This window comes from Rhinopithecus roxellana, chromosome 12 (assembly GCF_007565055.1).
Source record: "Rhinopithecus roxellana isolate Shanxi Qingling chromosome 12, ASM756505v1, whole genome shotgun sequence".
NCBI lineage: Eukaryota > Metazoa > Chordata > Mammalia > Primates > Cercopithecidae > Rhinopithecus > Rhinopithecus roxellana.
Genome location: NC_044560.1, coordinates 49,441,205 through 49,456,585, shown reverse-complemented (window position 1 = coordinate 49,456,585; position 15,381 = coordinate 49,441,205). Strand labels below are relative to the sequence as shown.

Here is a 15,381-nt window from a genome sequence, read left to right as displayed (position 1 = left end):
TGGTCATTTCTGCCTCTGTGATTTTATGATTCCAGGTGTCCTGCAATGATTCCAGAGGGATCATGAAATATTTTCTAGTCTTAATAATTACTTAGGGATTGATTAACAATGGTCAGGAACATACAACCAGACTTTTGTTGAGAGTTTACCATGTTTATATTATATCACTTAACCCCCATCCTTATGGATGGGGAAACTCAGGCTCATAGTGATTAAATGACTTGCCCAAGGTGACTCAGCTAATAGGTGATGGAGCTGGAATTCATACTGGGGTCTGTCTGCCTCCAGAACCCAAGCGCTGAACTGCCACCCTATACTACTTCCCAGTTGGAAAATATCTCAGTACGATAATTAGATGCCAGTGTGTATGGCTTTGCCTATAAGTACACAGAAATCAGAAAGGTGATTGAGAGATTCAAGTGTGTATGGCTTTGCCTATAAGTATGCAGAAATCAGAAAGGTGATTGAGAGATTCATTAACACCTACTTGCCCAGTTCTTTTGAGCATATCTTATTTGAGAAAGGTGCACATGACCTTGGGGTGGTTTGTCCAGCTCTCTCAGTCTCAGTTATCTTATTTGAGAAATGGGGTCATAGCTTTTAAAAGTTTAAATGAAATAATCCAAATAAAGCATCCTATAGTGCCCCAGATGTCAGTAGCATTCAGTACATGTTCATACTATGTTGCCCCAAGGTCATGTGGCTGGGAATTGAGCTGAGGACTGCTCACCTCCGAAGTCTATGGTGGCACCTTTTGGTTTTGGTACAAGTGAGTCCCGAGTGGACTACATGGCAGCATCAGAGGTGCTTTTGAATGCGAAAGGTGGCATGAGGATCCCTCTCACTTATGTCTGTTCTGTTGTCCAGAACTTGGTGAAAATCCTGGCCCTTACCCACTAGAGTGAAAAAGGAGGAAACCTTACCATTCTTTCTGTGCACCTTTCTCTGGCTAGGGCTTTCTCTGGTCTAGGCTTGCTCAGCAAATATGACAAGTAGCAGGCCACTCATTGTGACCACGCCCATGTGACAGATAGCTTTCTTCACTTTCGTGGCAACTGAAGTACAAGACAGTCACATGTATGACTGCACTGAATGTAAAAGATTGAAGAGAAGTGATATGCCAAATAGATAACTGGGAGCTGATGTTCAGCAAAGTAAATCTCTTGGTGGCCCTAGTAAAGTTAATTTCAATCATTCTGTTTTTTTTTTTTTCCTATCTTAGAAACGTAGAGGTTAAAAAATAATAAATATACATGAGGAGATTTAAAGTGCATGTGGAAACAGATCTTCAGAGGACAAGTGGGATATTTCTTTATAGAAAGAGTTTTCCCTCTTGATTTTTTTCCTTGGGTAAGTTTCTTTCAAATCAACTCAATTCATTTGGTGCTATTGCTTTTCTTTTGTGAAAACTATTCTGGGGATTTGATCAAAACCAACATGAAAATACAACCCTCAAATGGCAAATATCAGGGAATCTGAAATTTGCATTTTCTAGGCTAAAGTAATTTACTGGCTAAGTTTGCTGTCTCCCCACTCCCCCAACACACATACAACTCTTAAGTCTCATTCCCCTCTAGGCTCCCTGTCTCTCAGTTTATTTCCAGCATGCATGCATATGCATCCTTGCATACACAGGTGTGCACATATGCATGTATACACACACACAGACACACGACTCACACGTGACACACACATTTTACGCTGTGCTAATAAATAGGCCAGTATTGGCTAGGCTGGGCCTCAGGACTGTCTGGTTTAAATCTAAGCTGCCTGGGAGATCTGGAGTAATAAGTGAGTGACAACAGGTGCAGATTTCGTTACACCCTTCTGAACTCAGCCCATAGTTCTTTCTTTGATTCTTTTCGCCCAACACCCTTGCTTCAATTGTGTCCAATAAATTTTATAGCTACATGATCCTGTTTCAGAGCTGAAGGGAGATTTTTCCTTCCACTTGGCTAAATGGTGCCTAAGTCAAAACACCACTTCCTGCCCCCTCCTCACACTTTAAGAAGTAATAAGGAATAAACCCCAGGCCATAGCTGTTGCTGGGTCCTGTATCTTCAGTTTTGCATGTGAAGAGCTAATTTTCTGGTCCCATTTTAGAAAAGCCAAGAATTAACTTGCAGAGAATTAGCCATAATTGGGGAGAAAATAATTACTTGGCTTTTTCTGCCCTGTGATAACTGGAGCCACTGGCAAATCTTTCACAGCGGTGTCAACGCCTACTTCTATTTAAAACAAAGTATTGCACCAGGGACCTTGAAAGCTACATCTGAATGTTCTCTGTAGTACATTTTGGTCCAAACCACCCTGAATGTTGGACTTGGATTCATTTCATGTCTGTTTTTGGTGCAAAATCCCAGTGCAGGGAGACATTTCATATTACAGTGGAAGACATGAATGGCTTTTGCAGGTGTCATGTATGCTCATGGGCCCAGCATGCATACTTAAGGTTGGGTCCGATCAGGAATTTTTTTAGGAGCAGTCTGTGGTCTAAGCTGAGAATTGTTTCTTATAAGGGCCCATTTTCTTCTAGCATTTTTCTATTTTGAGACTTTGCCCAGCTGTCTCCATTCTCTAGAATGTAGACTTAATAAAAAATCTCTTGATTCACAATAAACATGGAAAGGAGATGGTACACTTTTTCCATTTGCTAGTAGAGGTTTGCCTGAATACAGTTGGTCATATATCTCAGTGCCCTCCGAGTACAACAAAATGTCATGCCCTCCCATGATTTCAGACACCACTCTGCAGTAATGACTTATGTGAATATCAGCCTTGCGTCTCACCTGAGCTCCAGCCTTAAGGGCAAGCTTTTTATTGGGTAGCCCTACCTGCTGGCCCATTGACACCCCAGGTTCAACTCATTTTCCCTAAATAAGTTTCCTTTTCTTTCTGTGTTTTCTATCATGGTAAAGGTGCTGTGATCCTGTAACTCAAACAAGAAACCTTGATGGCATACCTTCCATATCCATTACTGTTACCTAAGTGGGGGACAGTCTATGATACTGTGTCAGATATCACTGGGATCCATTGTCCTCATAACTGGGCTCCCTGGGTCCAGTCATCTTTGCCTTTCCTCCAGCTTCTCCCCCATGTCACCTACTCTTCCTACCTCTTCCTCTCCTCTCCACCCCCACTAAAACAATACTTCATACATCCCTTGTGTTATCTTTACATGTAAATCTGATATTATTTAACTATTTGAACTGTTCAGTAGCATCCCACTGCTGGCAGGAAACAAGTCCTAACTTCCTAGTATAAGGAATATAAGGTCCAGTGTGATCCAGGTGCTCCCTGACTCTCCAGTCTCACCTCCTGTCACATTACCATGGATCAATCCCCATGGATCCCTTTATTCTCTTTCAACTCTGTATTTTTGCATATGTGACTTTCTTCTGCTCGTAATGCCCTTTCTTAATTGGCCTGTACCTTCAACTCCTACACTTCTGTATTATTAGACTGTAGCACTAGATGTGGCTTAAATAAGTTAGATTATTTATCTGATAGTCCAGACATAGATGCTTTCCGTGAGATCATCCGGGAACCCAGGTAGCTTCTGCATTGTACTGTGCTTAACATGATGCCCCTTTCTGCATGATCCAAAGTGGCTTTCAACCACAGCTTCCTTCAAGGCAGCAAGATGGAGATTAGATGAACAAGGGACATACCTTCTTCCCTTTGGTGCTGTGACTAATAAGAAATGTATTTTTGGTTTCTGTTCCAGGTTCATGACAGAGAGCTCCTAAAAGTTGTAATTTCCAGAGTGATCGGGGTTCTAGGAGCATCTTTTGTTGTACTATTTAGACTTTGACTCTGGTTCCTAACAGAGCTCCTAAATCCCTTGGGATTTCCCAAGTGATAGAGCATCTTTTGCTTTAACGAGGCGACTCTCGGGCTCCTGAACTTCAGAATGGGAGCTTCAGAATGGGACTTGGTCACCAGAAAGACCATGTGATGATTAGCAGCTCAGAATTTTCAGCCCCCCTCCCCACACCCACCCAGTCCACCAGGAGGAGAGAGAGGCTGGAGATTGAGTTAATAAGCGATCATGCCTACGTGATGTATCATCCGTAAGAATCCCTGAAAGATGGGGTTCAGAGAACTCCCAGGTTGGTGGACGAGTTGAGGTGCCTGGAGAGGGCATGGAAGCTCCACACCCCTTCCCACTTACCTTGCCCTATGTACCTGTTCGTCTGGCTGTTCATTTATATTTGCATTCTTTGTAATAAGCCAGTAAATTTAAGTAGCGTTTTTCCCTGAGTTTTGTGAGCCATTATAGCAAATTACCAAACCTGAAAAAAGGGGGTTATGGGAACCTCCAGTATGTAGCTGATTAGTCAGAAGTATGGAAGGCCTACACTTTTGATTGGCATCTAAAGTGGGAGCAGTCTTGGACTGAAGCCTTAACCTCTGGGATCCGCCCTTACTCCAGGTAGTTAGTTTAGAATTGAATCGTGGGACACCCAGTTGGTTTCTGAAGAGTTAGAGTATTGGTTAGTGTGGGAAAATTCCTCACACATGTGGTGTACAAATTATTGTGGGTATGCAGAAAAATGTTCTTTCCCTTTGGTGGCAGTTTCCAGAGTTTGTAAATATCTCTGCTTCCCAATCTTTTGTGCCTCCTGTCTGTCCGGTGCTCCACATCTGTAGTAATGGCAGCAGCAGCAGCAATTCTGGTAGTAGTCATGGCGGTGCTTCTCTCGTAGAAGCTGTAGTAGTAGTAGGAAGAAGAGGTGTAGGCATAGTATCAGTATCATAATTTCTCATTCCTAGTTTCAGAAGAGATTGAAAGGCTAAGTAACATGCCTGAGGTCACATAGTTAATAAGTAAATGGCAAAGCTATTGTTCTGACTGAGAGCTCTCTCACTTCAGAGCTCACCACTAGACTGTGGGTAGCTTTCAATCCAATCACACTGAATGACAATTATTTCCTTACATGATTACCTCTCTCACAAGATTCTGAACTTCTTGAGGAAAAGGACATATTCAACTGACCTTTGTATCTGTAGAGCCTAGCTCCAAGGCTGGGCGTATCCATCAGTTTTAGACATTGAAATCAGGGTTTCTTAACCTTGGCACCATTGACATTTTGGGCCAGATAATTCTTTGTTGTAGGGCTGTCCTGTTGTGCATGACAGGATGGGTGGCACCATCCCTGACTTCTACCCACTAGTTGCCAGTAGCACATCTCACCACCCCCAGCCAGATAAACCAAAAATATCTCCCCACATTGCCAGTTATCTGCTGGGAGACAAAATGTCCCTGATTAAGAACCACTGATTTAAATTAAATGAAGGCCAAAGAGCCTCGAGTAGTATTCATATCCCAAAAGGGTATTTTCAGAATTGTTGAGGCTGCTGGATCTCTCAAGGATGATGATGTGTTTTCCAGGCCTCATGTGTCTGGAGCACAGGTTGCCTGTGGTGGTGGCTGCAATGATCTCAGTATGCCAGGCCTTCACGGGGAATACCAGAGAGGGTCCCTCTGGAGCAGCTCTCACTGGATCATGGAGACTGTCTGTCTGGCATTGTACCACCTGGCAAAATCTCTTTGCCTTAACCAAAAATATGTTTTTGTAAATTTCCTGGCAAAGCAGGGGTTGCATTCTGTTTCCTGATTTCTCTCTTTTATTTCCAGATGTGTCACTGGTGGCACATAGACACAATGAGAACTCCGCTGGAAACTCAAGTTTCTCATTCTTCACCAGCCCAGTTGTCATGATTTTCCCACCGTCTAAGCCAGTGTAGGTTACGTTACCCACGCGCTGGTCAGTGCTTGGATGTCGGTTTTACTTTCTAAATTCTAGATCTGTGGCATGCTTTAGGGAGGAAACTTGATGGGTTATTACACAAATGGAGTTAACCCTTCCCTGCTTGCAGTGTTTTTGTTAGTGACAGAAATGTGAATTCACGATCTGCCATTTATTATTTGTTTCGTTTTGGACAACGTGCTTAGCTTCTTTGATCCTTGATTTGTTTACCTTCAAAACAGAGTAACCTACTTTTCCTGTCTACCTCCATGGGGTTATTATTAAAACACAGTAAGATAATCTGTTCAAAAGGCTAAAACTCCCTATTATGATTTACTATCAGTACACCTTTTGTACCCAAGAAAACTCTACAGTATCATTGTTCATGGGCACCAAATTGTAAGTTCAGTTAAGGCAAACTTTGTGTCCTTTTCTGCCAGTTTCTAAGACCTAGAAGGTATTCAGTAAATATATGGTGAATGACAGTATGAAAAAAATTGGGAAGTCAGATTCTGTGGTTCATTATACCAGTGAGGGCTGGAGGGAGGCGAGTGAATGATTTGTGTGGCTTTGTGTCATTTGTATTTGTGACAGACATTCCAAGCATTAGCATTTTTAAGGGTTCACCTGATGTTTATTTGGGGTCACAAGTGAGTGCCTGCAGAGTCAGAACACACTTAACAGTCTGGCAGATATGCGACAAGACAGGGTGGGAAGGGACCCAAGGGAACTAGAGAGGGCATACCCAGCTGTCTTAATCCTTTTGAGCTGCTCTTAAAGAATGCCATAGACTGGGTGGCTTAGAAACAACGGAAATTATTTCTCACTGTTCTAGGGCTAGGAAGTCCAAGATCCAGGCACCAATTTATTCCGTGTCTGGTGAGGGCTCACTTCCTGGTTCACAGGTGACCATCTCCTCTGTGTCCTCAAAAGGCGGGAGGAGTAAATGAGCTTTCTGGGATCCATTTTACAAGGGCCCTACTTCTTCATGACCTAATCACCTCCCAAAGGCCCCACCTCCAAATACCATCACCTTGAGGATTAGGTTTCAACATAGGAATTTTGAGGGGGGGATACACACATCGTCTATATTGCCAACGTAAAGACATTCACAGTTATACATTTTGAAGTCTTTGCATCAGCCAAACAAAATATATCTTTGGGCCAATTTAAGTCTTCAGGCAAAAATTTACAACTCCTAATTGACAGAGTACCTAGTACAAACACTGGGACAGATGCGGGGCAGATAAAGATGAGGTGCTCAGGATCCAGCAGCAGCAATGGACAGGAAATTAATAATGAGTCAATGAGAATATCCAAGATACATGGAGAGCTTAGCCCAGCACTGTCTAGTATCCTTTACAAATGATGACTTGTATTTAATCCTCACAACAGCCCAATGTGAGTTAGTGGATATTATGAGGACACTAAGGCACAAAGAGGCTGATGTTTTGCCGGAGGCTTTGAAGCCAGTAGCTGGGGAATAATAAAATGCAACGTGTATGTCCAATGACAGAAGGAAACACAGAAGCCCCCTCTTAGATCTCACTACTTCTACTCCTGCCCCTCCAGCCCCTCCATTTGAAGATCCCTGAGGGATCTGAAAATGCAACTTTGATCATGGCACAGATCAGTCCTGAGGTTTGTGCAGTGACATCCCCATGCCATGGAGGCCCTGCACCTTCTGGACGCGCCTCTCTTGCCAGCCTTGCCCGCCCCTCATGCTCTATGCTCAGCTTCACTTGCCCAGATGGGCAAGCGCTTTGCCTCTTTGCAGCCACTCTCCCCTTTGCCTGTGTCTCCTTGTTATGCAGGGCCTTTCTTATTCCTCAGGCCTCAGCTCAATGTCACCTCCTCAGAGTGGGCCTTTGCTGCCCACCCTGCCCAAAGATGGCCCACTTTCTTCTTTACCACTTGCTTATTTCCTCCCTCACATGTGTGCATGTGTGTGTGTATGTATGTATGTATGTGTGTGTGTGTGCGTATTGTCTGATGCCCCAACTTGACTGTAAGCTCCAGGAGTGCAAAGATTTTTGTCACGTTCACTGCTGCATCCCATTGCCTGAGACAGTGGCCAACACGAAGGAGACATACGAGAAAGCAATGTGTGTGCACTGAGTGAGCGAGCACATGGGAGGAGCTGACTTCATGGGGCAGATTTAGTCAGAGAGACTGTGGCTGGCCTGGTGTCACATTGGTGAGAAGTGGCACAGTTGGGATTTGAACTGATCATGACAGCATCTTGGTTGAATCCCGTCATTGACTCCCTACCGCCCTCAGGTTGGACTCCCTGGTGTTTACCATGGACGATGAATCTTGATGTCTGACCCCTGTAGCACTTCTAGCCTCATCACCCACAATTGTCTACACATCCTCCCTTGCCTCTTTCTATTTGCATTGACTTCACCGTCCCTCAGTCACCCCACCTTCTGTCTGTCCCTGCTCTTCCTTATGTTCTCTTCCCACGGGTGACTACCCTCTGTCTGCCCTTCTGTTTCATGGGGCTGTCTCTTAATTGTCCTTGAAATTTCAACTTCAGTCCTCCTTCCCCTGCAAACTTTTTCCAAGTCCGTGGACTAGACTAGAACCCCCTCAAGTGCCCCTCATTGTATTTATCACGATTGTCACTCTATAGTTATTTTTGTGATTTACTGTCTAATTTCTGGCTTTTCTGCCCGTGGCCCCTAGAACAGCAGCATGTTCATCTCATTTTTCTTCTGCCCTGGGCTTGTTAGGTAGGAGGTGCTACATAAACGTTTGTCAAGGAAATGAATAAATTGTTGGATGAATGAATGAGAGTAAGTGAATGAAGAGTTCCTGAATTTGCTTTTATGCCACCTCCCTTCTCTGGGAAGTTTGACGCAGGATAGGATTTCCCTGGCATAGAGCAACACTTCTCTTTGGAGATCTCAGCCTGTGCCTGGAGACTGGGTAAAGTTGAATGACAAGGGTGCAGGAAGCCTTGTGTTGTCTTGTCACAACACAGGAAGGGAAAGTACTTTGGCTTTTACTGTTATAAATAGGACTAAAATTAGCTCTTTGGGGGTGATCTTTGTTTACCACTGCCTAAGGCCACTGTCCTTGGAGAAAGGTCAGGAGGTGGGTGTTTACAAGTTCTGTCCAAACTCTCCCATGACACTACACCACAGGCCCTCATTTCCCTGACTCATTGTTAATTAGAGCCGAGGTGGAACTTCAGATGCTGAGTTTGTCTTTGAAGAAGGATCCAGACCCTAGGATGTCATCCTGGAGACTTTGCTCTTCCTTATCCTTCATACGTGGTCCTCTACTGTCCTGACAGTTTCACTTCTTCCTCATGGATATTGGGATATAGAACGGGTGGCAGATTTTTATTGTTTCCTGAGGAGCCCTGTGCTTTAATTTCTATTATGTGTGAAGATGCCTGCCGTGACCACCAGATTGGGTATTCTGCTAGATTGGTGTTTGGGAGCCAGTTGTAGACAGAGTCAACCAGAATATAAAAAGTGTGGGTTCAGAGATAAACCCACTCCTGCCCTATAGTGACAGTAACAAAACTGGCCCAGTGGTAGAGCTCTCATCACAGGCCAGGCACTACGCTAAGCACACAGTGTGCACCACTTTAGACTGGCCCATTCTCTGGAAAGTTTTAAACATACACAACAGCAAAGAGTATAATGAAATTCTGTGTACCCATTACATGTAGGGGCTGAAGATGTATTTGCCTTGATACTGCTTTCAAAGCAATGGGTCTAGTGACTGCTTTGGGGGAAGAGTTAGGGAAATGCTTAACTCATGTTAACACTGATATTATAAATTGTCAGAATGCAGCTTGCTCTGGAGATTATATCTGGTTATATATATGCACATGTCAATGATTGCTGTAGTCCACTGGTAAGGGGATGTATATTTAACTTAAAATGTTCTTTTTGGAGTTTTTACATAAATGTCACTAAATACATGAATATTTCAGATCCCTTCTCAGTCTAGAGTAGTATTAGATTCAAGGGAACTACCTGTTTTGAGGGAATCTGAGCCAGTTTATAGGCTGGCAGGAAAATCAAGTAGTGATGCAAAATCCACCCTTCCCACATGGCCTCTGACCAGCCCTGGAGAGATATTGGAGTTTTAGAAGAGGCCATTTAATGAGAGATTATCCATAAAATTTGATGCAAAGATTTCAAGAGAAGTCTTTTTAGTACTTGTGTGTGTGTGTGTGTGTGTGTGTGTGTGTGTGTGTGTGTGTGTGTGTGAGTGTTTAAATGTGGCAGGCTAAAGTGAAGAAATGCGACTGCTACTGATAGTAGCTATTGTTTATTGAGGCTGTGTGTGGGTCAGTTGCTGTGCCAGGAGGTCCTTTGACTATAGTCTATTCCTCAACAAGGCTTTTAGTTCAGTGTTATTACCCCCATTGTAGATGTGAGAAAATGGAGAGTTTCAGAGAGTTGCCCAAGAGTATTCACATAACAAGTGGCAGAGCTGGAATTTCAATCTAAGCCTGTTTGCAAAGTGTTTGCCTTTTCCATCAGACTACACAACATCTTAAAACATTCTAGCTGCTTACTTGAGAGGTAAGTATCAGTTGGGAACTTACTCACTTCTTTCTTTGTTTCAATATATAACCCAGAATGCTTTACAAATTTTGCAGAATTAGCCAGTGCTCATGTTTAGGCATATCATAGATTTTTAAAAAATGGCTAATGTTCGTGTTCCTTTCCTTGTGCTTTGGAAACAATTTTCAGAGTCCAATACCTATTGTGACAACTTTCCTAAACACTCAAAGTGCCAAGTTCATCTTGTTAGCTGTTCTTCTACCAGGCAATCAAAGCTCATATTAGTTCCCTGTGGATTCATTATGGTCCCTGGGAAACCAAAAGTTTTGCCTGTGATTGGCACATATCAGTTAATTGCCTAAATTATAACTTCTGAGTATTAGGAATTCTCTTAGAAACTAATACCACAATTTAGTATGATGTATTTCAATTGAGGGGGAAAATATTTGGAAATGAATTTATCTTGACTCCGGGATAATATCTTTTGCCTCACATTTAGAAATTTACATACTGGGTCACTTGCATGACCCCAAACAACTTTCAAGTTTTCTTATTTCCTCAGTACACCTGGCTTTGTTCTGGACAAGGCCAGCCCCTGTTCCAACGCATGATTTAAATATCCACGGTTCTGCACCTTTGTGTATAATGTTTATAATGTTTACCATCTTATGAACTGTTTATATCTACTTCATAATCTACTCTCCCCTTCTATTTTTCCTTGCACTTGACAGCCCAACTGGATGTTGTCTCTTAATTCTTTGTCACTTCATGGCAGTTTGTAATTCTTTAATGTTACTTATTATATTTCAGCTACAGTGCAGTAATGGATGGGCTCATTTACTCTCCTCTAGAGTACTGAATGGGACTGTGTCTTATCTCTGTGTGCCTGATGCCTTGCATAGAATTTGCACCTCGTAGCCACTCAATAGATTTTAATTAATTGAAATTTAAAAGGGAATTTGTGTGTTTTTATTTAAACAAGACCATAAATTAGGCACAACTGTTTTCATAAATTTGAAATTCCCAGAAACATTATTCTTTAATACTGTACTTTTGTTGAGATTGAAGAGATTGGCTTTATAGTAAATGAAATGAACCACAGAATCGTTGAACCACAGTAACAACAATACTAACAAAAACACCAGAAATCATCTGTGTAATCCATTCACCTCTCGTAAAGCCAGACAGTTCCCCAGCCACCTTAAAATGATGGAACTCTCCTTTCCTTAAAGATACTTTTAAAGAAGACTGTCATCTTCTCCCGTTCCACGTCGTCATGTCTTCTAGCCCTACAAGTTAGGCAACTTTTCCTCAGATAATCGAAACCCTCCCTTACTGAAATTTATGCTCATTGCTTTCATAGAAATGAAAAGCAGCTGCTTTTAACTGAAAATATTTCTCCTCCTAAAGATGGTTATTCCATTATTCCGTATCCTTCTCTTCCATAGGCATAATTCTCCCTTCCATCTGACATTCCTTTTTGTTCTATATTTCCAAACCATTGAATACTACTCTCTCAACTTACGGTCTTTTGCCTGAAAAAACTTGGACTGGGTATGATTAGTAAGTGATCGTTGATTTTAGATGTACTGAGAAATATGTCTCACACCATTAAAACTAGTCGATCCAGCCAGGCTGGTGGGTAACTAGAATAGTGTGACCCCACGTGATATGCGGCGGTGTCTTTTAAAGCCTGCCATCAACCATTCCCATCTCAGTTTCTCCAGTTGCTTAATTTATAAGATATAATTTATTTGTTATAAACTGTTTTGCAAGGTTCAAAAAAAAAAAAAAAGGAAATGATACACAAGAGAGTTAGATTGAATTTAGGCCATGTTTTTTATTTTTTTTCCCTCATATCTGGTTTTTAAATAAGCCCTAAGAGTTCTCTCAATTAGAAAAACACATGGTAATTCTAAAGGAGATAAAAAAGGAGCATGTACACTCCAAGTGCACTTTTATCTTTTCATATTTGAGAAACCCCACAAAGCTCCTTCTTACAAATTAAAAAGGATAGCAAGCAGGCAGCTTCCTTTCGTCATGTAGTTTAGCAAGCATATTGATTTACGTTTGAGTAGGGGCCTCTGATCTCTTTTGTTTGTGGGTGGTTTTGTTTGTTTTTAATATGAACTCATTTAAAAACTAAATTTATGGACTGAGTCACAAAGGTAGAGCTCCAGTTCAACACTCACAGTAGACTTTCTGTGCAAAAATAAAATAGATATTTATGTATGTGGTAGTAGGTCAAAGAAGACATCAATGATAACTATTGATTCAGTAAATATTAAACATCTACAATGTGTCCTTCTTACTAGGAAGACTAAAATGCAGGATGTAGCATTCCTGCATCTAGTGTGCAGTGTAGTATGGGAGAGAGAAATAATTTAGCAGGTGATCATAATGTAATAAATGCTATGATAGGAAGCAATTAAGGCACAGTGGAGGGGCAAATAACACACCTTTGGATGAATTCTCAGAGGAATTGACACCAGAAGGTGATTAGGATTTACCAAGATTAAGAAAGGTGAAGATGTTTCAGGAGTGCATGACCAAGTACAGAAGTGAATGGAAGCGTGACCCATTCCAGACACTGAGTTTGTTTCAGCCAGAGAACAGGCAAACAAGGGAAAACTTCAGTATTCTATCCTAGGTTCCTCGGGATGCACACTTTAAGGACGTGTTGCGTTTTTCTCTGGTATTTGTTTATTGAAGTTCCCAGAACCTCCATAGAGCTAATTTCTGTAGCCTTTGTGCTCCCATAAAGCTTTATATATGTACCCACATTTAAAACTTTCTCACAATACTTTTTGTATTTCCTCCATTTGTCTGTTTTCCCATCTACCCTCCGAGCTAATCAAGGGAGAAGACTCAGTACTCACCTCTGTCTTTCTGTGGTGCCGTGCTGAGTGCTGGCAGAAATGTGTTTGGGAATCAGTGAATCTCTCTGTGAATGGCTAGAGCATTCTAAGTGGTTTTGCTTCTAACTGTGCAGGAGGGCACAGATTGGGCCCAGTATTATAGGTTTGCAAATTCAAGATATGAACCAAGAATTTGATTCTTAACTCAGTTTTGTGTTGACTTGAGCAAGCTGAACTGGATTGCTTATGTCATATTTCATTTAGTTTAGTTCAGATAATGGCTATCAAATTAGCTGACAACCCATCTCAGTTCCCTGTAGTGTTCTTAGTGTCTTAAAGTGGGTTTTCATTTGAACATTTCTTTTTTAGTATTTTCTTTCTCAGAAGTAGCTAAGAGATGATGATGATGATGTTGATGCTGAGGAAAACAATGGGAACAAGAACAGCTGCTTTTTATTGGGCATGTGCTATGTGAATTAACCCAGCACTTAACCTTTTAATGAATTTATGAGTTAATTACTACTATTACCCTTCTTAAGAGATGAAGAAAATGAAGAGCAAGGAGGATATCTTACTCACTAGTGAATGATGGCTTCACCATGTCTGATCCAAACTGTACTCTGTAATGCCTTCTTCATAGCAGCACTAAAATCTAAAAGTCTGGAAGAGTCTTTAGGAGATCAGTTATTCCATTTCACATCTGGAGGCAGGATTATGCTTGAACTGAATGCCTTGGTCCACTGCCTGAAATGTATCCTCCACAACCTTTGTCCACCTGGTGAACTCCTACTCATATTTCAGGACTCACAGTTCAAACTGCTACTCCTAAGTGAAGCTTCCTTAATATTCCCAGGTAGAGTTGCCCTTTTCCTCTGTTGTTTCTCTTAAATATCTTGCATTTCACTCATGAAATTCACCAATCGTGCATAGGGTATGTTTCTAGAGGTAGTTTGTATAGTTGTTAAAGGCATGGACTCTGCAGCTAATTGTTTAGTTCCAACTCTAGCTCTACCCATATTAGCTAAATAATATGGTGCTGTCTTCTGCCAACAGACTGTTAATCCCTTGAGGCCAGATTATATATACAAGAATTTCTTAAATGGCTGTCACAAAATTGTCATGTTTTTGACCTTAATAGCAAGTCTGAATGTATCCTCCTTCTGAAGAGCTGATGTATTGTTTCTGCCAGTTTCTGGATCTGATCCCTGAAAGATGTTGAAAACCTAATTTTAAGGCCATTTTCCTGTTTGTTTTTGTTTTTGTTTTCCATTTCTGTTTCCTTTCCCTCTCTTCCTACTTTCCTAGAGACAGGGCATCTTGAAAGCTACGAAATCTTCGGGTATATACTTCTACTTCACCAACTTCCTTTTAATGTTTTTACCTCTTTGTCTTGTGTGGCAAATCTTAATCTGACTCTGCTTTGTGTCAAAGGGATACTGTTCATGTTAAAATTCTCAGCTCTGAGAGGTATGTGAGTAGGCCGTTCCTTGGGTGGTGGGACAGTTGACATCATATCTGAGAACAGCATCACCTTCACTTATGTGAAGTGGTGCCCTTCACTTATGGCCGTTGTCATGATGACAGGGCCTGACAAAGATAGGAATAGGAAGAGGGAAAGAATTCTTCCAGCGCTTTTATATTTTGCACTATGGGAAAAGAGTGGCATCATTTCTAGGCCCTAAACCAAAATTGATAGAAACAGAAGACTAGAACCCTAAGATCTGCTAAATATTCTCAGGGGGTTGAGGTATCAAATATCTGCAGATGCGGTCACTGAGCAAAATCAAGGAGAGCAGTTTAGGATCTTTAGTATGAGGGAAATGATAATGCTTTTCAGTACCTCTTAGAGTTGTCAGTGTCTCATAAAAGATAAAGAATATTTGTTGAGTGACCACAGCTTGCTAGGTACTGTGCTACATACACCATGGCATAGTATATTTATTACTGAGAATTTGTGGAGATAATCCTAGCTTATCAAGGAAATATTTGTTTTACAATTTGTTCATGTGCTTATTTACATTGAAGAATATTCTCAAGTTAAGATGATTTTTTTAGATGCTCCAGAGGCCAGAAATTAATCATAAAGGGCCCTAATAGCCAAAAAGAATTGAAATGCACTAGGCCAATTGGTAGACATTATTTCAGTCTGTTCTCTTTTATCCTTTGCCAGGAATCATACATTATCTCTTTAAGGCAGAGCAGCCTTGGATGACCATATATTAATATAATAACTTGCTT

At 41.5% G+C, this 15,381-nt stretch overlaps 1 protein-coding gene across 11 annotated transcripts in view; it reads left to right on the top strand.

The window, feature by feature from the left end:
* FGGY (FGGY carbohydrate kinase domain containing) overlaps positions 1–15,381 on the top strand; it is a 447,226-nt gene that overhangs the window by 125,153 nt on the left and 306,692 nt on the right. The gene's annotated exons all lie outside the window — the stretch shown is intronic.